The following is a 26,464-nucleotide window of genomic DNA, read 5'->3' as shown; positions in this document are numbered from 1 at the left end:
AACTCAGAGTATTGGGCCATATCCAGTGTGGCAGCTATCTGGGTAAACATTTCACCACAGGAGCCATGTTTTTCTAATCTTGTTTTATTTATTTATTTATTTTTTTTTTTTTTAAAGACTTTATTTATTTATTTGACAGAGAGAAATCACAAGTAGGTAGAGAGGCAGGCAGAGAGAGAGAGAGGAGGAAGCAGGCTCCCTGCTGAGCAGAGAGCCCGATGCGGGACTCGATCCCAGGACCCTGAGATCATGACCTGAGCCGAAGGCAGCGGCTTAACCACTGAGCCACCCAGGCACCCTCTAATCTTGTTTTAGAGTCTGCCCTCAAGCAACCTGACTTTGCCTGTCCAGCAAAGTCCAATGATGTTGCTTCAAGGTCATTTTGCCTCCCTAATCCCCATATCTAAGTAAGTGGGTACTGGAAGTACAGTATTCCTCTTTCACTTGACCAAGCAAACCCTCCCTCTAGTCTTTGTCTTGGGAGACAGTACAGATCTGTTGACCATGGGACTGAGGGATGAATCACATGCCCGTCCATTTTAATTGAACTTTGATGTCTCAGCCATTTCCCATAGTAGGACATCTACCTGCTTCCCGCAAAATGGGGATCCATGCTCATAAGGTTCATTCCACTGATTTCTCCTTTCCTTATGCTCTAGGTTTATGTCTGTAAACAGGTCTGTAACTTTTATTTCTGGCCTCTCAGCCCCTTCCCACTGAAGATCAAGCATACATGGAAGGCTCTATAACCCTTCTTTACTTGTTACTGAGAATCAAAGTAAAATAAAAACTTTATAAACTTGCTTTGTGTCATTGCCTAAATTGAGTTGGTATAAAATGGAACTCAATGATGCACTGATATAAAAAAAACAAACACCATTTCGGGGCAGCTGGGTGGCTCAGTAGGGTAGTCTGCTTCTCCCTCCCCTCTTCCTCTGCCTGCAGTTCCCCCTGCTTGTGCTCACTCTTTCTGTCAAATAAATAACATCTCATACACACACACACACACACACACACACACACACACACACACACATATATCCATTGTTTTATCCTTATATTTCATTTATATTCTAAATAAAATGACAGTTATCTAACAGAGAAATGTTCATTTTAGATAGTGAGAACAACTAAAGGCACAGATAGAAACCAGAATTTCTGATTCCTTTTACTGGCTTTATTATCTATCCGACTGAACTTCACTATAGCAGAGATATTGTATTACTCATTTTTGTATGTCCAGAGCATGGCATGAGGCCTGGTACATAACGACACTCAAATTGTTGAGCTGAAATAATACATCTTTGTATACTCTTTCCAAATGTAGCTTTTGGGGGGATTTTTTTATTGGGTCCTATTCTGTTTCTGCTTTCAGTTCTATGGAGAAATTGACCATGAAATCCCATGGAGAGCAACTGTGGAGATCCTCCTCCAGCTTAAGGGAATCAGCATGCCCAGGCCTCTTTCTCTGTCATTGAGACAAATGAAGCAGGGGTATGTATGTGGCACAACTCCAAATACAACTGAGTGAATACCTCAGTTTGGCAGGTTTGAGAAACTTATATACTTGTTGTTGGCAATAGTTGGGAACGGTCTTTCAAAAGGAGATCACTACTACTCAGTGTGACGTAGATAAAAAAAGGGGGATTTATGTGACTTCTAAGGAAAATCCTGTGGAAAATTTTACTGCTGATGGAAAGGAGAAGGGTTGCTTGAGGGCAGACTCTAATACAAGATTAGAAAAACATGGCTCCTGTGGTGAAATGTTTACCAAGATGGCTGCCATTAAGTCTTCTCATCCCTGTACACTCCTATCAAGTGGTGAAGTCTATGATACCTCTCTTTGAATTCAGGCTGGCTCTCTGACTTGCTTTGACCAAAAGAATGCAGCATAGATGTTGCTTCTGGGCCTAGGTCTTAAAAACCTTGTAAGCTTTTGTTTTTATCCTCTCAGAAGCCAGGTGCCATGTAACGAAGCCTGGCCTATCCTGTTAAGAGGTCACATGGAGAGAGAGCTGTAAAAGGACAGCTTCTGTAGAGGAGAAATTAGGCTCCTCAGTTGACAGGCAGCACCAACTGCCAGACATGTGAGTGAAGCCACACTGGATCCTTCATCCACAGTTAATCCTCCCAACTGACACTACACAGAGGAGAGATGAACCATCTCCTTGAGACCTGCTTCAATGTCCAAAGAATCACAGCAATAAAATGGTTGTCATTAATTTGGGGAGTCATGCAGCCACAGATATTTGAAATAGCTCCAAGGATTGGCCAGGTGATACAGTGACTCCTACTGACATCTACAAAGTGTCTTTACTGCTTATGGCAGTGGAACTGGGGATGCATGCCTTTCTGAGATTGCCTCCATTAGACAGACAGAACATGAGAGTGCATTGTCAGGTCTCGCTGCCTGTGGACCCTGTCAGGGAAGGGCAGGTTCTCAGTTCAGAGCCATTCCAGTACTTCTACCTGGTTGGGCTTGGCACCCAGAGGCACAAAGATAAAAGAATGAATCACCAGTATAGTGGGATCAAGATTTCTTAGGAGCATGCTTGTGTGAATGAGTTGGTAAGGAAGGGCTTAAAGAGATCCTGGGTAAACTTCTAGTTATATTGCCAGACTGGCTTTGCTTGCAGATGGTGTCTAAGATTGAGACTGTGATGCTAAATTTGGATGTGGTGACTCTCAGGTCTGGTATCCGGATTCCTGTGCTGTTCTTTGTGTCAGTCGCTTCCCTGTTACTCTAGTCTGTGTAATGGGAAGATGAAGCCTTGCTTTGATCAATTTGTTTTCCTGGAGATTAATATTCTGGCTTGAACTACAGCCCCTGGTCCTGCCCTGCGTTGCTTGCCTGCATCTCCGACTATCACCTGTTTAGGACTTTGTCCTGCCTGTCTGTCCAAACTTCATTTCTCTCCCTGTTAAGACCTCCCTTCTTGCCTGGAATACCACCTGTTGTTTGCTGACACCTGTATTGTACCATGTTCCATCTGTTTTCTTCCCTTCCTTATAGCTTCCGGAATTTGATTTTTCTACCTTTAGTTCCTTCCAGGTCATCACAGAATCTGCTTCATTCCACTGAAATGTTTTAAGGCTGTATCCAAAACAAAGTCTAATTCTTCCACACAGTAGCCTTTAGATATTTGATAACAACCTTCCCATGACCTTTGATCATCTCTTTAGCCTAAATCTTTGCTGGCTCCCACGTTATCAAGACTATGCATCAATGGATATAATTTCATTTCTCAATATCCCTCTTAAAAGGTAGTTTACTGAAGTGATTCCCATGCTTCAGCAGAGGACATAGGGCCTATTTCCTATTCTAAGGGCATTATATTTTATCAATTATAACTATATTTATGTTATTATTTTGCACGAGCAGTTTTAAAGGGTTCCATCAGGTCTAGACCGGGGGTTATGGGCTCTAGAGCTTATATAACTTCAAGGACTCTCTTAAAAAAAAATTACAATTATACAGTTATTTTCAGGCCTGTGAAAATGAGGGATCCTGAAGCTTCAGTTTTGCTAGTTTCATTGTAAATCTGCCTCAATGTTTCTAATGGGATCATCTCATAAAATTCCTGGCTTCTTTTCATCAGAGCTGCTATCTTCTCAGGTTTCCTCTCCCTCCATATTAGTGCCCATATTAGATTAAATCTAACGTGGGTACTTAGCACATGCAGGGTTAAGTAGGTTCACCTACATCAGGAACTTAGAAAAACTTCTAGTGCATAAAGCATGCAATAGCTATTACCTCTTATTATTTTTATTGCTTACTTGAAAGCCCTTAGATAATAGTTTCTCTTCCCGTCTTCACTTTCTCTTCGATGTTTCAGAGATGATACTTGCTCTGCCTTTTCCACAAAGTTATTGAAGAGGATCAAATGATAACAAATGTGAGGGGGCTTTGTCAACTGAAAAGCACCATGCACACGGAAGGTATTGTAACTGAGGTTCCATTCGATGTTGTTCACTTTAGAAAAGGTTATGTTTAGCCAAGAAAAGAAGGCTTTGGCTGAAGTAGAGTCACTAATGTCCGGGTTAAAGGAGGGAGGAAGCAAAGAACAAGAGGTGCATGGGTAACACACGCCCAAGGCAAGGAACTGCACATCCCTTTTGAGATGCCAACGTTCAGAAAAGATGCAATAAGTAGAATCTGAGAAAAAGTGGTATAATTATATACAAGCAAAGCACCGGGAGGTATCAGGGGCGCGCGCGCGCGTGTGCGTGTGTGGTGTGCGCACCCACACGCACGTGTGCGCCTGTGCCTCAACCTAGGTCCGCAGCCTCTTCAGCCTTGTCCGGCTCTGCAATCCAAGCTCCCAGGCCGCGGCCTGGAAAAATCCTGCTCCGACTTCGGGTTCAGCTAACAAGTCCCTCCACTGTGGGGTTTCCCCAATCCCTCCAGCCCCTCCCACAGGAAGAATAAATGGTTCCTTTTCAGTGTCCTCGCTGTGAAAGCACTTCACTTCTTCCAGTCTCGACTGAGCAGGACCCACTTTTCCTATTTCCCTGTTTCCAGGGTCTAGCCTTGTATCCGCTACGGAATAGGTTTGTTCAGTCAAGAAGTAGTCAGTAAAGCACTTTGAAGAAATCACTTTTAAAAGTTGGCAAAAAGGACTTAAGGGTGGATGAGCGGGTAAAAAAAAAAGCCTGGCGCCCTGACACAAGCGGTCATTAACCAGGGCAGCTCCGACCGCCAGACGCATCTTTCCAGCTCTGGGTACCCGGCGACCGCGGCGGCCAATCCCGCGGGAAGGCCCGCCCCGGGGGCGTGGCCTGGGATGGGGGGGCGTGGTGCGGCCCGCGGGGGTTTCCGCGCTGGGGGCGCGTCCGGCGGGGGCGCAGGAGGGGCTTCCGCCGCGAGGGGGCGGGGCTGGAGCGCCGAGTCCTCTGACGGCCCCAGCCAGGGAATTTCAATTTGAAACCCAGCGGAGGGAGGAGGCGGGTGCGGCGGCCGGGCGGCTGGGGCTGGAGCGGGACCAGTCCCCGCGGCGAGCGAGCCCCTGGAGGTGCAGTGCAGGGTAAGGAGGTTCGCGGGGCTGCGGAATGGCGGGCCCGGGCCGGGGGAGCCCGGACTGGTCGGCCAGTCCCTGCTGAGTTGCAGGAGCGGCTGGGATTTTTCCTCTGGCTGCAGCTGGGAAGCTGATCCCTGGCAGGAAGCGGTGGCGGGACGGTCCCACCGTGGGGGAGGGCGACCGGCTTCGGGATTTTCTGCGGCTTCCTCTCTCCTCTTCTCCCCATCTCTACCGGACCCCATTCCCGCCCCGAGGTCCGGGTCCTGTTCCTCCAGGCAGGATTCCTGCTTCCCCGCTCCACTGCGGTACCCCCCATCTCCCTTCCCGGGAGTCGGGGCCACGTCTGGTCCGAGCCAAGAGAGGTCGGGGCTTGGTGAGGACGGCGCCGGCCCCGCCGAGGTGCCGTGGACTCAGGGTCGCGCGTCCGGGGCCCCGCGGAGAGGCTGGAGGAGGAATCCGGCTCCATCCCGGGCGCGGGCCGCGGCGCGCGAGCCGATCCCAGCGTGGAGCACAACGCCGGCGCTCCGGGGAGGCGGCGGCGGGGTTCTTCGGGGGATGGTTTGGGGAGAGGAAACGCGGGCGAGGACGCCGCTCCTCCCCGGGCCGGCCGCGCGCGTGGGCTCTGCAGGGAGCTGGGCGAGGGGGGCGCGCCGACCCCACGCGCCGCGCCAAGCCGTCCCGGCCGGCGTCCGTCCGCGCGCGCCCCCGTCGACGTCCCAGAGGACGTCTGCGGCCCGGGCAGCTGCGGGGAGCGATGCACTCTTGCGCTCCGGTCCCTCCAACGCCGACAGTTCAGGCGGTCTCTGCACTGATGGCTCCTTTACCTCCGCTGGGGCTGGGGGCAGAGGGTCGGGAACAGTTTTAGGTGAACAGTTTTAGGTGGGGGTGGAGGAGAGACAAGGAGGAGAACGGACCCAACTAGACGCTGCCACCCCCACCGCCCGCAGCAGTCGGGTTGTCTGCGGGGGCGACGTCGGTCCTCGCACTTCCCAAAATCGCTCACCTCTTCCGAGGTCAGGGTTTTTTGGTGAGATTAGAAGAGCTCTCGCCTACTGTTTGCTTTTTTTTCGGGGAGGTCTCTTGAGGGGCCCTTCCTACTAATTTAGGGTGCTTTAAATTGAATTCTCCATACGATAACCGCTGCAGCCGTTTTTAAGAGGGAGTTGTGGGGAGATTATATATATAAATTTGTTGTTTCGAATCACATCTTTTCCTCGGTTTCCTGAACTTCTTGCCTCCAAAATGTTGTCTTTGGGGTCTCATGCCAGGAGTCTTGTTTTTCTTGCTGTTATGTAAGCTTTATTTATTTATTTTTTAAATGATTTTTACAGTTTTTTCTTTATTCGTCCATATTTTCCACTCCCCCCCCCCTTTTTTTTTCTCACCGGAATGCATTATTTCTATATTCTCTGTCTATAATACGGTAGGAGAATTAGCAGTTTAGTTTAGTTTTCTATCACATTTCAGTTTGGGTTTAATACTTGAGGGAAACTGAGTCGATTTCTTGGCCACAGGATCTGGGATGTAGGATTCTCAGGGTTTGGATAGGTTTTACTGGGACACCAATAGCACTTAATGCTGTTGACTTGCCGTTTGCAGCCTCATTGCTGTGAGAAATCACTGGATTGCTGTTGCAGTCACCAATGGGGTTTCGTTGCAACGCAATCTTGGATTATGATAGGGGCCAACCGACTACCATCCATCAGGCTGACGCAATTTTTAAAGAGCTAGGCTGTGTCACTTGTTAGAACGGGAGTGATCAGTTTGGGAACCACCATCAAACCGCGGATATCTACTCTTTGGAGGTTATTGGAGAACTGTACAAGTGGTAATGACTTGGAACAATGGCGTGGATTTAGGGCTCATTTAATCCTATCCTGTCTTCCTCACTTCTTGGGCAGAATTCCCACTGAAGTCAGTAGTGGTCTTGTGTGCAGAAGGACTGCTGAGAACAAGAGACTGCTCATTTAGAGTATCGGGAGGGACAGTTTCTTTCCTTTTAAAACACTCTTCTTTAAAAAAGACCTAGTCATAACAGTTCTTTAATCTTTTACCTCCAGTCCAAGTAGTTAGAGTACTGTGTGCAAAGACCTTTCAGAGAAAATGGTGGGTGACTTGAGCCCCCAGCTTCAGATTCTTGGTATCTGAATTGGATGGGGATTGCTTAAAAAGATTAAAAGTGATGATTTAACAAAGTTAAAATTTTAATGAAGTTATTACTAACTTCTGTAAAAAATTTAAGGTGTTATGGAATATTTTCAACTGGGTATGTATTATTAAATTGGACATGTATGCAACTGGGGATCTGTTAAAATCAGAAACTTAATTCCAAATAGAAGCAAATTTGCAGATTTAGGGGATGAATCGGAAGGTAGGCCTACCAAAAAAATAACTGCAAATGTATAACAAGGACAATCAGAGAGCTCTTACTGTATTTGGAGAGGTAGCTTTTTGTACAGTTAACATACATACAGGCGTTAGTGACTCTCTGGGCCCATCATTATTAGATTTGTGAGCGCTCGATGCTTTCCAGTTTCACTTGGCGCTTTCCAGTTTAGCTTTGTGCTGGTCTGAATTGGTGAGCTTGCTAGGTGCTTTGCCTCTTAACGTAACGTTCCTGTGGTTTACCCTTTCCAAATTACCAGTTCTAAAGAATCAAGTTTAAAAGACCTATCCAGTCACCAGATTGTAAAAATAGATTTTTACAAATCATAACCATGTCCATGTGTACTACCCAACCATTTGCTTTCAACTAAAAATACTTGCAAAGATGACAAAGCAGTCCTCAACCAAAATATTTATTGGTAAAATTACTCTGTAATTAGTAATATTGTATAGTTATGTTTAACCTCAGGTTTTGCTCTGAATCACCACTCTCATATTACTGTGGCTAGAGAACTACAAGAGTTTTTATCTTTGCCATTTTATTTGGGAATGTGGGGTTTATATTTTTATATAGGAGAATGCTAAATATTTTTTAAAGATTTCACTTTCTTTCTGTTTCCTCAGGAAAGTATGGGCCTTTGTCCTTGTTTTTTAACTGAAGTAGTCTTTTTGAAACCCATGTGTCGCCTTTTTGGAAGAGTATGCCTTGCTAATATTTTTAATAAGACACTATAGTAGTTTATAGGGATCGATACTGCTGAGAGTCAAATTTTGTATTTCTAAAATCTGTTTTACTCGGAGAAAACAAAGGAAATGTGCCTACCTCCCCCACCCCACCTTTATTTAGAAACATTTCCAGTGGTCTTGTTTGCTTTTTCAGATTCAGAATTACTGTACCTAACCACTGGGTACCCTTACAGATTTAAAAGCTGTAAGTAAATGTTTATGCTGGCTTCAGTAGTCTAGCAAATACTAGCCAAACCCTAATTTACTGCCCTTTTATAGCATCTTGGAATCTCAGGGCAGGAGTCAGCAAATCCAGTCTCAGCCCTTGTCCTCTTCCCCCCAACACACAGACATTTCCAGACTCTTTGGAAGGCTTGAGTTAATAGAAGATTTGTATATGAATCACCCACAGATTCCAGACAGAGCATCCTTTGGGAATGCCATGTTTTGGCACAAACCAGCAACTCAATATTCATTCTATCATTCATCTGGGCAGTGCCCCAAACTAAAATCTAAAATGGAGTTGTGACTGGTATCATTAGCTATAGGGGAATGGCCTCCAAGTATAAATACTATAGTTTTGTGTAAGTTACAGCTAAGCCAAAAAGGAAAGAGAGAATTCCTCTCTAATAGCTAGAAGTAACTGATAGTGATAACGAATGCTTTTTAAAGCTTTTCTGTAAAGTGTGTATAGGTGTGCATTTTGTATGAGAGAGGGAATATATTTATGTACGTATATGTGTATTTGTTATGTGAAGTATCTGTAGCATTGTACTCAATATATTTGACAGATCTATTCATTAAACCTTTGTAGAATATTTTAGAAGTGCTTTTAATGAAGATTCTTTGAAAGTTGGAGTTGATGTAGAACCTGGTACTATTTCATGTAGAAATGTCATGTAGGCAATATTTCATACAGGGGATTTACTTTTCTGGCTAGTGGATATTGTTTCCCCTCGCTTTGTGGTTGAATTGAGATCTATGTGGGTTTCTTCGATGTGTGTTTTTCATGTCTTGGATAGATTATATATAACTTCTCTCAATACCCAGTCTTTGAGATAGTATTTATTTTAAGGAGGGTTTCAGTGGTTTTCTCATTTTTAAAAAAAGATTTTATTTATTTATTTATTTGACAAAGAGAGGGAGGGAGAGAGAGAGAGAGAATGAAAGGATGAGTGGGGTAGAAGGGCTGAGGGAGAGGAAGAAGCGCACAGGACTCGATCCCAGGACCCCGAGATTATGACTTGAGCCTAAGGCAGCCGTTTGACTGAGCCGCCCAGGTGCCTCTCAGTTTTCTCATTTTTTTTTTTTTTAAGATTTAAAAAATTTATTTTTTATTTATTTGACAGACAGAGATCACAAGTAGGCAGAGAGGCAGGCAGAGAGAGAGGAGGAAGCACGCTCCCCGTGGAGCCGAGAACCCGATGCGGGGCTCGATCCCAGAACCCCAAGATCATGACCCGAGCCGAAGGCAGCGGCCCAACCCACTGAGTCACCCAGGCGCCCCTCAGTTTTCTCATTTTTAAAGCGACATCACTTACCTATTAATATAGGAACAATACTACATTTTATACTGGTTCTGGATTTTTTTCCTGTAGATAGAAATTGGGCTAATTTCATAATCTCAATTACTTATAAAATGGAAATATGTTTTCATTTCACAAATATTGCTTTGCATATTAGTATTTTTTCACTTAAGCATATTAGAGCCACAAAGGTCTAGAAGCACGTAGATTGCCTCCTAAATACTCTTTAGAGTAGTATGGAATATATGTGAGGAGTAAGAAATATCTTTTTATTGCTCCAAGTTGTATCTTCAGTAGGGTTTTGTTTTAGGTAGCCAAGTTAACATTTTACATATGTAACTAACTTGAGTATCATGGAGATGGTTTTCCGTCTTCCTAGTTCTTAACTAGAACTAAAGGGCATATGGAAAGGGCTCCAAAGTGATTTGTCTGTTCATCTGTAGACACCTTATTGTCTAGATCATGTAGTTTCCTATGTATTCTACCCATATAAATACACATCCCATATCTTAAAAAACATTGTATCTTAACTAAAGCTTTTAATTTCTAACTGAAAAGCCAGTTTCCCCTTGCTTTGCTCCTTTTATGGCCTCACTATCAATCTCTTCGAAAAAAAGTTTCAAATACATAAAGATATGTTACCTTCTGATTGCCTTATTTCAAGATAACTGTGATTTTTTAAAAAAGATTTTGTTTATTTATTTTGAGAGGAAGAGAGAGCATGAGCAGGGGGGAGGGGCAGAGGGAGGAGAGAATCTCCAGCAGACTCCACACTAAGCTTGGAGTCTGACAGGGGAGCTCAGTTTCATGACTCTGTGATCATGACCTGAGCTGAAACCAAGAGTCGGACGCTTAACCAATTGAGCCACCCAGGTGCCCCCAGATTTTTGGAAACTATTCATATAGTTCTGATTATCTTCTCTCTAATCATCTTTTCTAAGCCCTGAATTCAGGTTTCTAGATCTGTTGAGGTAGAACCAACATCATGATAGCAACAGTGTGGAGTTTAATCATAATTTTGAATTTTCTTTGTTATTTTACCCATATAAATACACATCCCACTATCTTGAAGACATTAAATTAAAATGTAATTTACATTTTGCCATAATTCTTATGTTCTTTTTCTTTTTGTTTTTTTTTAAAGATTTTATTTATTTATTTGACAGACAGAGATCACAAGTAGGCAGAGAGGCAGGCAGAGAGAGAGGAGGAAGCAGGCTTCCCACAGAGCAGAGAGCCCGACGTGGGGCTCGATCCCAGGACCCTGGGATGATGACCTGAGCCAAAGGCAGAGGCTTTAACCCACTGAGCCACTCAGGCGCCCTTCTTATGTTCTTTTTCTTTTTGACCAGATAACTACAACTTAGATTCATTCACCCAGAGGACCGGAAAGGAGCATTGAGATTATTTAGTTTCATTGTGTTTGATGTGGAGTGTGTTAGTGGGGAGGGTATTGCCCAGTGTGGTTTATGAACTGTCTGAGACCTTACTAAAGTGTGTGTGTATACGTGTATGTGTGTGTGTATGTGTGTCTGAGTATCAGAGAGATTTTTGGGAGCAGGTTTTGAAAGCATTTTGGGAAACAAGATAAAAAACTGCTGTTTTAGTTCAGTTCTTATTTTTGAGATTAGGAAACTTCCATCTCACTGGACTGATTTATTTCTAGAGCTACTGTGCAGCTGTATTCTGGGAATTCCTTTTGCCTTTCTTCCTGCGCTCCCACACTACTGGGTTCTAACTCTGTTTATTTGACTATATCCTCCAGTAGGTTCCAAGAAAGAGCAAGTGGAAGGTGAATTTTTTGAAACCTTGCATTTCTTTAAGCAGCTTTCTTAAGATGCCTTCTCTTTTTTTTTTTTTTTTTTTTAAAGCAGGCTCCATGACCACTGTGGAGCTTGAACTCACAACCCTGAAATCAAGAGTCGCTTGCTCTACCAACTGAGACAGCCAGGTGCCCCTAAAATTCCTGTTTGTACTCTTAACCCACTGAGCCACCCAGGCACCCCTCCTGTTTATACTCTTATGGTGAATGCTTTTATAGTTTGGCTGGGTATAGAATTCTAGGTTAGTGATTACTTAACCTTTGAATTTTCCAGGCATTATTCCTGTGAATTCTGGCACACTAGTACTGTTGAGAGGGAGTGATGCAATTCTAATTTCTGCTTCTGTGTGTGTTGCTGGTTTGTTCTCTTTAGACGTTTTTAGGATTTTCTCTTTGAACTTGGTGTTCTGAAATCTCATGATGGTGTGCTTTGGGTGTGGGAGGTTTTTTACTCATTGTGCTGGGCACTCAGTGGGCTCTTTCGGGTTGGAAACTCTTGTCTTTTAGAAATGTTCCTCTATGATAATTTCTCCCTCTGTTTGATCTTTCTGAAGCTTCTCTTATTTGGATGTTGGATTTTCTAGATTGACTTTCCAATTTTATTAGTGTGTTTTTTGTTTTTTGTTTCTATCTTATACCATCTCTTTGTCTTTTTGATTGGCTGTTGGCTTTCTTCAGTGTTTTCTTCTAAACTCCCTACTGAATTTTTTTTTCCTATTTTCCAAGCTGCTCCTTGGTCACTAAATTTTTTTTCTGGTAATGTTCTTTTTTTTTTTTTTCTTTCTTTTTTTTCCTGTGTGTAGTATCTTCAGTCTAACCCACGTGATGGTCCTTTGGGTCCTTTGTACTTGTTTTCCCTCTGGAATGCTCTTCCCTCAGATACCTGCATTACTTACTCCCTTAACTCCCTCAGATCTTTACATTTTGTGATCATTTATTTGAAACTACAACTCCATTCCCACACATACCCTAGTATGCCTTAAATCTCTTTTTCTTTCTTTTTTCTATAGCATGTATTATTATCATCTGAGAGTAAACTGCAAGAAGACGAATATTTTGTCTGTTTGCACTTTGTGAATATGTGTTGACTGAGTCATCGGGCCTCCTTGTTTTCTGTGTACCCCTCACATCTGCTCTCCTGGTCTAGAGTTTCTATGTCTGGAGACTTCCTTCAGTTGCTCTGGAGAGTGTACTTCTTGTCTTTTGGCTGCAAAGGCTGGAAGAGAGAAGGAGAAAGGAGGAGGGGTTTCAGCATTCCACCTGCTGTTTTCAGCTCCATCTTTCACCTTAGCCCTCAGTGGCTGCTGGAACCTCTACTTCCTAGGTTCCCAGGGCCTTTCCCAGTACTCAGATTGCTTCTTGTAGGCCTCCACCAGAATAACGGATTCAGCTTTGGCTTCCTCTGCTTTGCTAAGTCAGTTACTTTGTACATCTGTTTTCCATCTTCTCAAATTCTGTTGATATATCTCATCTGCTGGCCTATCCCTTCCCTTTTTTTTGGTACCTCCCCTTCTTTAAAAAAATTTCCTTACTGTCATTTTAGTGTGGTTTTGGGAGGGACTAGATTAACTCATGTTCAGTCCACTGATTTAGGGTTTTAAATTGATAAAAATAAAATTCCCAAGATGACTGTGGTACTCACAGTTTGGTAAGGACTGCAGCCATTATAAAATTGTCCTTTTTTTCCATGCCCGATACTCAGTTGAACTTCAGATTTTATATATATATATATATATATATATATATATATATATATATATATATATACATATATGAAGAGAAAGAAAGAGAAAGTCAGATGATTGAGTCAACATCTAGGGTAGATGGGAGTGGATGACTGATATGTTTTTGAACAAGAAGGTGCTTCCTGGAAGACTTAAGCAAATGTATTTTTTTTTCCTTTTGATAAATTCAAGGATTAGTTCAGTACAAATGCTTACAAGTCTTATAGTTTGTACTTGAATTAGATTTAAAAGTATACAGTAGGGGTTCCTGAGTGGCTCAGTCGGTTAATCATCTGCCTTCAGCTCTGGTCATGATCTCAGGGTCCTGGGATTGAACCCCACTTTGGGATCCTTGCTCAGTGGGGAGGCTCCTTCTCCATCTCCCTCTGCTTCTTCCCACTGCTTATGCTCTTTCTCTCTCCCTCACTGTCTCAAATAAATAAAATAAAATCTTAAAAAAAAAAAAAAAAAAGTAAAAAGTGTGGTGGAGGGGCGCCTGGGTGGCTCAGTGGGTTAAAGCCTCTGCCTTCAGCTCGGGTCATAATCCCAGGGTCCTGGGATCGAGCCTCACGTCGTGTTCTCTGCTCGGCATGGAGCCTGCTTCCTCCTCTCTCTGCCTGCCTCTCTCCCTACTTGTGATCTCTGTCATATAAATAAATGAAATCTTAAAAAAAAAAAAAGTGTGGATATGTTTCAGAAATGGCAACCTTGGGATACCTGGGTGACTCAGTCAGTTAAGCATCTGCCTTGGGCTCAGCAAGCCCCACATTCTCCCTCTCCCTCTGCAACTCCCCCCTGCTTGTGCTCTCTCTCTCTCTCTCAAATAAATAAAATCTTTGAGGGGAAAAAAAAGGAATAGCAACCTGATTTTAGAGTGTTCTGAATACCTTTATCTTTAGACTGATATGTGGTTTGCATACATGTATTTCAATATTCTTTGAATATGGATTCAGTGAGTAGAGGAAACTTGCACTCCTACGGATTCTGGTAAATACTTTCAGGGGAAAAATTTCACTACTAGGGCATGAGTAGGGGGTGGGAATTGCACTCATGTGAAGATACACATATGAGGGGTTTTTGTTGCATGAACTTTGGGGTAACAGAAACAGAGTTCTGAATAAGGTAGTGGCTGTACAGTGTGAGGAAGCCCAGAAGACTTGAACACTCATATGTGTGTGAGGTTTGGTGGGTTACACAGATTTATAAATTGTTGTTGTTGTTTGGTGGGTTACACAGATTTATAAATTCAGGTACTCTCTTCCTTAATGTAGAAGGTGCTACAGACAATAGATCAGGATAGTATTTCCCCAAATTGTATTCATATGTTAAAATGAGTTAAGTATACAGATGAATCTTTTTCTTTTAATGGTTAAATATATGTATCAGCATACATCAGAAAAACAGACAAGTGCTTCAAACCTATGATTTCATTGGTATTAACTTAGCATAAGGGTAAAATAAAGTAGGTATTTTTTAAGGAACTTGATTTAAAGATAAATATCTTTGTCTTTAAGTGTTTGGATTTGGCAAAAACTATAAAGTTGGTATGTGAGTGAAGTTTGAGAAACATTGGGTGTGTTCAAAATATCATTTTCTTCATCAAGGTCATCGATAGATTTTTTTTCTTTCTCCTGATAAGTAACAGCATAAAACTGTATGTGGTGATTGAGGTGTAGACTTCTAATGGTTTTCTTTTCTTTCTTTCTTTTTTAAATTGTTTTAATTTGTAAATTTTTTTTTCTTTTTTAAAGTAAATCATTGGAACATTTTCTCAATTGATTCTTTTTTTTTTAAGATTTTATTTATTTATTTGACAGAGAGAGAGAGATCACAAGTAGGCGGAGAGGCAGGCAGAGGGGGAGGGGGAGGCAGGCTCCCTGCTGAGCAGAGAGCCCAATGTGGAACTCTATCCCAGGACCTTGAGACCATGACTTGAGCCGAAGGCAGAGGCTTAACTCACTGAGCCACCCGGGCACCCCATTCTCACTTGATTCTTAAAACAATTTCATACCCTATGTCCCACAGAGTAGAAAAGTGAGTCAGGAAGAGGTTAAACTTACCCAGAATCACTCAGTTTCTTAATGGAGTTTCAGGCACACCCAAAGCCTCCTTGTGTCCTGAGTTGTTCCCTCTGCTCTGTGCTCCTCTGCTGCTAATGGAGTTGCCAACTGAATTTTTCTTGGAGAATTCAGGAAACCTGCCAAGTTTTGTAGCTAGAGGTCTGTCCTGTAGCTCTCATCTATTTGTATCTTGAACCCTGAAGGTAGACAGAGCTAGGTCTTCCAAAAATAGTTCAATAAATGTGTCAACATTTTGAGATACTGTTGAAAAAAACAAGGAAGTAGAAGTCCTAGGAGATTATTAGAAAATGGTGCCACATGCCTTCACTAGGATTTGAAAAGCAAATGTGGCAGGGTCGTATGCTAGACAGTGGTGCATATTCACCCTTCATTTGGGGAGCCCACTTAAACTATGATAATTTTTCACTTTTCCCCAGTATGCTCTCTTTAATTGCTTTTGGACTCTGGTAGAAAAGCTGCTAAATGAGCACCTTACTTGAAAATTTTCTTTAATCCGCTTCTCCTAAGGAGAAAAAGAAAAACTCATTTTTCTTAATAAAATGAATACAAATTTTGTATGGAAAAGGTTAAAGTGTCAAGAAATGAGTTTGGTCTGTCTACTGACAAAGGAATCAAAGAGTTTATCCACGAGCTTGTAACCAGAACTGTTTTTGGATCTTAGCCATTAAAATCAACATAAGTAAGGCCTGCGTCTTAATTTCCTTAATGCCAAGATTGTCTGTTTTAAATTACACACATATGGGGATGTGAATATATTTGTTCCTCCCCCTTCCCCCACCTGCAACAGAAAAATAAAGGTATGTGGAAGATATTCTTAACTTTTGCAGCTCTGCAATGAAGAGCCGTAGATATGGGCAGCATGTGTGGTACAGATGTGGCTTGAGCTTGTCTCCTCATCGAGGCCAGTTCACTATTGTCCCCACTGCTGCAAGCTTGAATGGAAAGACCCGGGGGTAGGTTTTCGAACATTTGATAGACCTGTGATCTGTGTGTTACTTGCTCTGTGCACCACACATGATAGCAGTGAAAGATAATGTGGCACTATTTTCAGGACCTTTTTTTGGTTGGTGAATTTTTTTTAAAGTTCGTGTTTTTTACAGTATCTGGTTATTCATTGAAACGGCTTTTTGCAGAAGGAATGTCCCATTGTTTAGTTACAGAAGAGTGTCTTTATGTTTAAACTTTTTTATTATGGAGAGTTTTAGATATATTCAGAAGTAGAGAGAACACTAGCACAGTGACCCCCAAGGACCCTCACCCAGCTTTGATAATTGCCAGGCCATAGCCAGTCGCGTCTCATCTATATTTTCCTCCTGATACTCCCCTTTCCTGGGATTATTTCGAAGCAAGTTCTAGACATCATCTAATTTCATTGGTAGATAGGTTAGATATTTCCTCCTGCCCCATCTTCTTGGCACAGGTTTTTTAGTCTCCCAAAATGAAGTTCAAGTTCATTACTGCTTTTGTAGAATTAGAGAAATTAGTTTCTTTGTTACATGGTCGGTTGTCATGTTTTTGGAATAAATAACTGACTCTTGTTTCGATCACTGAAATCAGTTTCATCTAAATGTAGGATTGTAGACATAGGAAATGCTTCGGCTACTGCTAAAAATCCCTAATACTTTCTAACCCAAATCAGAGCTGATCTTCAAATTCTAGTATCTTCTCAAGGTAGTATAGCTGTTCTATATACATTTTTCTCCCAATGGTTCCTATATTTACACCAGACTTGAATGATTTTAGATTTTCCTTTCTTCTCCTTTCCTTTCCTCTCTCCCACGCTCCCTCTCTCTCTCGCTTTCTCTCTCTCATTCTTCTTTGGCTTAGCATGGTTTAGTTGGCAATATGTTGGAAGAAGACCAAGTGAAACATTTTTTTTTCAGCTGACTGAATTTTATTGGGACTACACAGTTATTGTGAAATCAGATCAACCTGCCATGTGTATGGTCTGGCAGTGTAGAGGGTAAAGTGCATGTTTCAAATGTGGATCCTATATTGGTTCATAAATCCTATCTGTAAATCAAAAGGTTGGCCCTATAGCTGAAGCTGACAATCACTTAGTAGCTGAAATGTGTTTCCTAATATATAAAGGCAGGATTTTTATGTGAGAGGTAGCTTATTGTATATTTTAATTTTGACATTTATTTATTCATTTATTTAAATTTATTTTTTAGACAGAGAGTGTGTGTGAGTGGGGAGGAGCAGAGGGAGAAAGAGAATCTTAAGTAGGCTTCACCCCCAGCTCAGAGCCCACTGTGTAGCTAGATTTCACTACCCTGAGGTCATGACCTGAGATGAAATCAAGAGTCAGACACTTAACCGACTGAGCCAGGTAGGCGGCCCTAATTTTTTACTTTTAAATAAAATACAGTTTAGTATGTTTCCTTTGTAAAGTCATTATGTGCTGAATTATTTTAAAATGTACTTGGTTGAAATATATTTTAATGTATTGTTTATTTTCTTTGTAAAGACATTACATGTTAAATGAGAAAATATTGATAACATTTCTTAAATACTTAATATGTGTCAGATACTGTTTTAGGAGTGCTTTGCTTAGTGTTTTTGTTGAATCCTTGCTATAACCCAGTGGGGTAGGTCTTCTTGATATAGGTTTACCTGTAAGAAAATGGAGGCACCATAAGGTTACATAACTTGCTCAGGGTCACTCAGCTAACTATTGGCAGAGCAGGGATTTGAACCTGGGAGGTCTGGTTCCAGAGCCTACAGTCGTTAACTGCTGTCCTATATTATCCCTGAAATACATGTAAATTCCTTCTTCATACCCTCTTCCTACTTGCATTCTCCTCCCTGGTGGTAACTTTTTGAACCATGGCCAATACCACACTATTGCATCAGTGTGTAATTTTAATTTGATCACTTTGGGTAGTTTTCCTTCAGAAACTGGAAAGCAGTCAGTGAGATTCTACTCTTTACTGGCTATAGTTATGAAGGAGAAAGGGGGACAGGTGGAAGCATACAGAGCCTAGCAAGATGGTAACTGCTGATGTTTGTCTTACTTTCCCCCCAACTGTTTTTTTAAATGGAATGTTGAATCCATCTGGAATGTTGACAGGTCACAGAGGAGTTACTGAAGTCAGTAGTTCAAAGTACTATTGAACGATCAAAATTTTTGCCTTTGCTTGACTACCTTGAAGTGTCGGGTGTATTGGAGCTTCAGGTGTCATTGATCTGTCCAGAAAGAAAAGACTTTGTGGGAGTTTGTCCTCGGTCTTTAGTAACTGGAATTTTAACAAACCAGGTACCTGATACTTCTTTTTCTTCCCCCTTTTCCTGGAAGGAGCAAAGGGTAAAAAGAAAATTGTTCTAGCCCCAAGTCCCAGTTCAATCAGTTCCTAAGTGTGACACTGGGGAAGTGATGTTGCTTCTTGTGTCTTTCTCTTAAGTGGTTCAGGTGCCCTGAATTATGTCCTAAAAATGTCTGTGGTTCATTCATTCATCTCTGTGGAGAAAGTCCACAGAGTGCTCTTCCTTAAAGGAAAAACATAGACATAGGATTTTGGCAAAATATTTGATAAAGCTTTGATGGTATCTTTTTAAAAAATATTTAATTGAGAGAAGAGAGAGGAGAACATGAATGGAGGAGGAGGGGCAGAGGGAGAGGGAGAAACAGATCACCTCATTGAGCGGGGAGCCCCATGTGGGGCTCCATCCCAGGACCCTGAGATCATGACCTGAGCCGAAGGCAGGCACCTAACAGACTGATCCACCCAGAGGCCCCTCATGGTTTCTTCACAGCAGTTTTGGGAAAATGCCGTTCAGCTGTGGGAAATCTGTGGCAGTGATTATTACTGAAATTTTAATCTTGGTTATCTCCTATCTAAATTTTTTTCTTTTTTTGCCAGTGATTTTTATGATGACAGTCAAGGACTGCTGATCAGATTTACAGATGTCATGGATGTTTATAGGGAAATCTAATAAGCTGTATACAGATCGTCTCGTTAGCTACAGAACTGGTTGAACTAAATAAGATGAACTTTTTGGGAAATGAATGTTAAGTCTGCTTGATTATCAGCCCCTTGAAAGAGTTTTAAGATAGTGCTGTGTTGGCCTTCTTTTCAATGTGAAGATACATTAAAACATAGTAGATGCCTTTGTATTTCTCAGTACAAAACGTATTGACTTGTGGTCTCAGCAGTGTGCTGCCATTACTCTAACCCAGGTAATAGAAGGCCCTGTGGTCAAATCTGTTGAGTGCTTTCTTCCCCTGTATTATTTGTAACATTCTTGACATAGCATTGTCTTTGAAGTTCTCTTTTGACATTTGCAGTGCTTTGTTCTACTTCTGGTCTTTGAAGACTTTTCCTCTCGTGGTCTCTTCAGCTTTTCCCTGATTCCTGGGATTCTGTCCTCAGCCTTTGACTCTTGACTCATTTTGTGTCACCCAAGACTTCACCTGCTATCATAATCTGTTAACAGTTTTTCTAGGCTAAAGTCTTCTTCACTTTGAGGAGTCTCTACCGGTATCTTAAAGGAAGTTTTTAAACGAATATGTGAAATATTTAGGGTGGAATATGGGCTGTAACCGATGATTCTGTTTTGGCTTGGAATATTTTGTTGGTTTTTAGGTACTGCATTTTAAGGACTATGTCGTATGTACTACATAGTGCATGATACTATGTTTGATAAAAACGAGTGAAAGATTAGACAAACTGAAGCATTGTCTCTGAAGGGTGCCTGGGATGTTGAGGTTAGGAGAAACCATAGCAACAGGAGGAACTAGCTGTTGAGATGACTGAAGGGGCAAGCAACTTGTTGTGGTGTTTTGAGAGCTATCTTTTGAGCACTGGCTTACTGGCTTGCTTGCTTGCTTGCTTTCTTTTTAAAATTAATTTATTGTAGAGAGAGAGAGAGGACAAGCAGGGGGAGGGGCAGAGGAAAAGGGAAAAGAGACAGAATCTCAAGCAGACTGCCTGCTGAGCACAGAGCCCTACTTGGGGCTTGCATCCCAGGACCCTGAGATCAAGCTGAAACCAAGAATCGGACACTCAATGGACTGAGCCACCCAGGTGCCTGTTGAGTATGGGTTTCTAACTTTTTTTTTTTTGGACAAAACCCCAGCATAAGGCATATTTATATCTTGGCCCTTTATCAGTATGGAAGTCTGTGTGTGTGTCTGTGTATGGGAAGAACAGAAACAAGCTTCATAAAGTAGGTCTTAGCTTTACTATGTGCAGTTCACTCTGAAATTTTCTTTTCTATGTAATAGTAAATAATAATAATAATAATAATAATAATAATAATTGCAGTCAACTGTTTACTAACTTGATTTTACAACTCATGAATGACTGTGATCTGTGGTTGAATAACCCTTTTTTTCATGGGTAAAACAGTTCTGGAGAAGGAAAGTTTCCTTTTTGGTATAAATAGAGGAGCTTTTTGACAATTGGAGCAGGCAGACTGGAGTGGGCTGTCTTGGGAGGAAGTGACTTTCCCAGGATTTGAGGGACCTCCGCCGGATACTGCTAATTGCCTGTTGGGAGGTGGGAGGACCATTCATTGGGTAGGAGGTGGGACTTTGAGCCTACCAAGTCTTAAGATTTTAGGATTCTCATTTTGTGACTTGCTAAAATTTTAATAATATAATTAATTTTTTTATTGTTATGTTAGTCATCATACAGTACATCACTTTTTGATGTAGTGTTCCAAGATTCATTGATTACATATAACACCCAGTGTTAATACATGCCCTGTGAAATACATGCCCTCCTTAATACCCACCACCAGGCTAACCCATCCCCCCCCTCAAAACCCTCCATTTCTCAGAGTCCACAGTCTCTCATGGTTTGTCTCCCTCTCAGATTTCCTTCAACTCACTTCTCTTCTCCATGTCCTAATGTCTTCCGTGTAATTCCTTATGCTTCACAAGTAATTGAAACCATATGATAATTGACTCTCTCTGCTTGATTTATTGCACTAAGCATTATCTCTTCCAGTCCCGTCCATGTTGATACGAAAGTTGGGTATTCATCCTTTCTGATGGCTGAGTAATATTCTGTTGTATATATGGACCACATCTTCTTTATCCATTCATCTTTTGAAGGGCATCTTGGTTCTTTCCACAGTTTGGCAACTGTGGACATTGCTGCTACGAACACTGGGGTACAGATGGCCCTTCTTTTCACTACATATGTACCTTTGGGGTAAATACCCAGTAGTGCAATTGCCAGGTTATAGGGTAGCTCTATTTTTAATTTTTTGAGGAACCTCCACACTATTTTCCAAAGTGGCTGCACCAACTTACATTCCCACCAGTAGTATAGGAGGGTTCCCCTTTCTCCACATCCTCTTCAACGTTTGTTGTTTCTTGCCTTGTTAATTTTTGTAAGGCAGTCAGTGTTATTTCAGGATGAGAAATACTAATTCTAAATTTATTTGTTAATATTCTACTTTAGATTAAAAAAATCTCACTGTTCTTTTTTAGATATTAACATTTTTTAAAAAGTTAAAAATTGCATAGGCTACCTTTGTTATTTCCTTTTTTTAAATGAAACAGCTTTATTTGGAGACTTTTAAATATATACCAAGGAAATTGAATAGTATGATGGGTCTCCCCACCCAGTGCATCCTCATCACCCAGCTTTAACAGCAATCAACCAGCAGCTAATCTTGCTTTATCTATATCCCTATTGATCTCACCCACAACAGGATTATTTTGAAGCAAATCCTAGGCATCTTTTTGTTCCATCTACATATATTTCAAAATATCTTTCTTTAAAAAAGAAAAATTTAGGGGCGCCTGGGTTGGCTCAGTGGGTTAAAGCCTCTGCCTTCTGCTCAGGTCATGGTCCCAGGGTCCTGGGATCAAGCCCTGGATCAGGCTCTCTGCTCAGCAGGGAGCCTGCTTCTCTTCCTCTCTCTCTGCCTGCCTTTCGGCCTACCTGTGATCTCTGTCTGTCAAATAAATAAATAAAAATCTTAAAAAAAAAATTTATTTTAAGTAATCTCTATACCCAATGTGGGGCTCAAACTCGACCCTGAGGTCAAGAGTCACATGCTGCTATAACTGCCAGCCAGGTGACCCTTGATATGTGTTTCTTTCTTCTTTTTAAAAAAGATTTATTTGACAGAGAGAGACCACAAGTATGGGGAGTGGCAAGCAGAGGGAAAGGGTGAAGCAGGCTCCCCTCAGAGCAGAGCCTGATGCAGGGCTTGATCCTAGCATCCTGGGATCATGACCTGAACCAAAGGCAGACAATTAACTGACTAAGCCATACAATATCATTATTACACCTAAACAAATTAATGGTTAATTTTTAATATCATCAAATATTCACTTTGTTCAGATTTCCAATTTGTTTTTGTTTTCTTTCAGTTTTTTGTTTGAAGTAAGATCCAAATTAGGTGCATACATTGTGGAATAGTGATTCTCTTACAGGTTGGGTCTCTTTATTTATTTATTTTTATTTCCTTGTAGTTTATTTTTTTTGAAGAATTTGGAATGTTTGTCCTATATCATTCCTATAAATTTTATTTTGCTGATTTTATCCTGTGGCATAGTTTTTTTTTTTTTTTTTTTTTAAGATTTCATTTGTTTATTTATTTGACAGACAGAGATCACAGTAGGCAGAGAGGCAGAGAGAGAGGAAGGAAGCAGGCTCCCTGCCGAGCAGAGAGCCTGAAGTGGGGCTCGATCCCAGGACCCTGGAATCATGACCTGAGCCAAACGCAGAGGCTTTAACCCACTGAGCCACCCAGGCACCCCACCTGTGGCATAGTTTTAACCTGTTGCTCTGTTTTGTAAATTGATAGTTACATAGATGGTTTTTATTAGCTTCATCTCCACTTAAAAATTTTTGTTTTTGTTTTTTGTTTTTGTTTTGCTATGAATACGTTTTTGGTTCTGTTATTTCTTAAAACCACTCAAAGAGTATACCAAGACTAATTGTAAAGGCGATTGGATTTCTTACTTAGTTCTTCAGTTTCTCCAATCATCTTGAGCCAAATTTCCCATAAAAACAGATGGAACCACTTAGAAATTTGGGAAGATAATAATCCTCTGCAAACACCACATCCAAATACAAATTATACAAGAGTTTTTAGTCCAGCTTCCTTTCCAAAAAAGAAAGGGAGAAAGCAGATGCCTTAGTAATTTCTACAGGCCACAAACCAGGTTTTCAGTTAAAAGTGAGACATTTTACAGTAAAATCAGTCTTGATTTTTCTAGCACAATATGGAAACATTTCAGTTTTGCTAGTTCAGTTTCCCACCCAGTAAGCAAGTATTGTTGGTGACTAGCCACCCCCCCCCCCCCCCCACCACCACTTTGGGGTTGCAAGTAAAAGGATAAAAGTAGGAAGACACAAAGTCAGAAAGCACAACCAATATATGTGGCAAATTAAGTAAAATCAAGTAAATGTGTTCTGTGGTGATCACTTTTTATCATGAAAAACTTCAGATGTACAAATAGAGAAGATAGTGCAATGTACATCCATATACCTCCACCTAGTTCCACCACCCCCCACCCCCACACCGTTTAGAACACTTTGTAAAAGTTGGGTATCGGTCCACACTGTATTCACCAAGCTCTTCCCTTTTTTCATTTGTGGTGAGCCTTGTGGCATAGGTCTTAAAACCGTTTTCTTTCTCTAGTCTGTGTTGGTAAATTTTTTGTTAGAATTTATTTTACTTTAGTTGGTATTTATTATGTTAGGTCATAGATGAAGAAGATTCCATGATTAGGTAAAGGTGCTTTGACGAGGCTTCATTGCCAGCTTTCTTCTTCTTCTTTTTTTTTTTTTTAACTTTTTGTAATGGAGCCTATAAAACATGGAATAATGAATCTTTATGAACTCATCTTCTAGCTAGTTATTAACATATGTTCAATTTTATGTCATCTACATGCTGCCAGACACTTGTCTCCCTACCTTGTACCTTGCTGGGTGGTTTTATTTATTTACTTATTTTATTTTATTTTTTAAAGATTTTATTTATTTATTTGACAGAGTGAGAGGGATCTCAAGTAGGCAGAGAGGCAGGCAGAGAGAGAGAGGGGGAAGCAGGCACCCTGCTGAGTAGAGAGCCTGATGTGGGGCTGGATCCCAGAGACCATGACCCAAGCTGAAGGCAGAGGCTTAACCCACTGAGCCTCCCAGACACCCCTATTTATTCTCTTTAAAAGACTTTTTAAAAAATTTATTTGAGAGTGGATGGGAGTGCACGAGCAGCAGCGGGGGGAAGCGGGGGAGCGGGCAGAGAAGAAGAGCAGACTCCCTGCTCAGCAAGGAGACAGAGGCCGGGCTCAATCCCAGAACCCTGAGATCGTGACCTGAGCTGAAGGCAAATGCTTGACTGACTGAGCCACCCAGGTGCCCCTTGCTGGATGGTTTTAAAGCAAGTCCTAGATATTATATCACTTGTAAGTACATTTTTATATGTTTGCAGTAGATGAGCAGTTATAAAAAAAAACAAAATCAGAAATCCATTGTCACATCTAAAAACTTAATATTTCCTTAATAGCAAATATTTATGGGTGTTCATATGTTCCCATTTGTTTCATAAATGTTTTTATGGTTGGTTTTTCATGTCAGAATGCAAATGAAGTCTGCATTTCATTTGGTTGATATGTCTTTTAAATATCTTAATATGTAGTTTCTTTCTCCTCTTTTTCTTTCCGTTTCTTTGTTGAAGAAACTGTGTTGTTCTTTAGAATTTCCCACATTTTAGATTTTGTTGATTGCATCTCTGTGGTGGTGGTTAATATGTTTCTCTTTTGTGAATATCCTCTTATATTGGTAGGTAGATTTGGGATTTAATCAGATTCAAGGTTAATTCTGATGATGGTGGTGGTTTGGAGAATTCTTCACACAAATTTGTGTTTGTTTCTTACTGCATATTTCTTCAAGAGAGTGTATGGTTGGCTGTCTTCTTGGGATGAAGTTTGATCAGTGGATTCAGGTATTATCAGTCAGCTTGATCTATCCATTGTAAATTTCCCATCAAGTTTTTGCCTAGTGTGTTTTTAGCAGCCATTGATGATTGTTGTCTAGATACTTTTCTTATTCATTGCATTGACTTTTTACTATATATTTTTTCTCTAAAGTAATTTAAATAACTTATGGAACATTTTACCCTAATTTCCTTATTATATATTTGTAAAAAGAATATGGACATTTTCCCATTTAACCAGAACACTATTCTTACCTATAACAATTGGTTGACAATAGTTCTCTAATATTATCTAATATCCAGTCTGTATTAGAATGTCTTCAGTCATCCCTGTGACATCCTATAGAGCTTATTTATCAAATAGGGATCCTATCAAGGAGCACATATTACATTTGGTTGTTGGTTTTGTCACTTAAGTCTTCTGTAATCTAAAATAGTCCTTTTCCCCTCCCTTTTCACCGTCTTCTCATGACAGTGATCTGTTAGAGAGGTACAAGCAGAGGCCCAGTGTCTAGTGGACTATTTCTTATTGACTCTTTCTTCAGACTCTTTGTCTGATTATCTCCATGTGGTGGTATTCAAAGTAGTCTTCCATATTCTTATTGAACACGATGTAAAATTTAGAGCTATCAGCTCAGTTAATGGAGAATAACACTTTTGGTAAGAGTATTTCATAGCTAAGTTGTATGTTTCATATTACATCTTATTGGGGGCCGTATCATGTTTTTCATTATTATGTAGCTAAGATTGGTTCAGATAAAGATAGAGCTCCTCATTATAAAATTATATTTCCCCTTTGAGAGTAGCATATAAACTGGGAGAAATGAGACTTTGGCATCATACAAACATCAACTTCCTTACCATCTTTCATCTAAATATTATTATCCATTAGTCACTCTTACCTGAATCAGTTATCTCATTGGGGGTGGCAACGTGATCATAAAATGGGATTTAAAGAAGAGTGGTGATCAAATACACATAACATTAAAATTTAACATCTTAACCATTTTTAAGGGTACAGTGACATTGTTGTGCATCTAATCTCTAGAACTTTTCATTTTGTAAGACTGAAACTCTGTACCCTAAATTGGAATTTTTCAAGTTTTATCATTCCTTCAACTTTATAAGCTTGCAATTTTCTATGCAAAAGAGCTTTCCTTTTTCAATTCAGGCTATTTGATTACTGTGAAATACTATTTTTATTTGAAGTGCAGGATAAAATTTTTTCCTTTTACCACATTTCAGAATAAGCCTTTAGTGTAAGAGTTAGTTCCTG

The 26,464-nt window shown here is 40.9% G+C and overlaps 1 protein-coding gene across 16 annotated transcripts in view; it reads left to right on the top strand.

The window, feature by feature from the left end:
• Nucleotides 1–4,879: 4,879 nt before the first annotated feature.
• EPB41L2 (erythrocyte membrane protein band 4.1 like 2) overlaps nt 4,880–26,464 on the top strand; it is a 211,351-nt gene continuing 189,766 nt past the window's right edge. For 5 of the 16 annotated variants that reach the window (XM_059400727.1, XM_059400723.1, XM_059400717.1 and 2 more), the window contains exon 1: nt 4,891–5,024. The gene's annotated coding sequence lies outside the window, so the exon portion shown is untranslated. Of the gene's footprint in view, nt 5,025–26,464 lie in introns of all 16 variants that reach the window. The other 11 variants (XM_059400729.1, XM_059400728.1, XM_059400724.1 and 8 more) reach the window with 5 other exon arrangements.

The sequence above is a fragment of the Mustela nigripes genome, chromosome 5, assembly GCF_022355385.1.
Source record: "Mustela nigripes isolate SB6536 chromosome 5, MUSNIG.SB6536, whole genome shotgun sequence".
NCBI classification, from domain to species: domain Eukaryota; kingdom Metazoa; phylum Chordata; class Mammalia; order Carnivora; family Mustelidae; genus Mustela; species Mustela nigripes.
The sequence above is the reverse complement of the archived record's forward strand: the minus strand, read 5'-3'. Positions and strand labels throughout refer to the sequence as shown.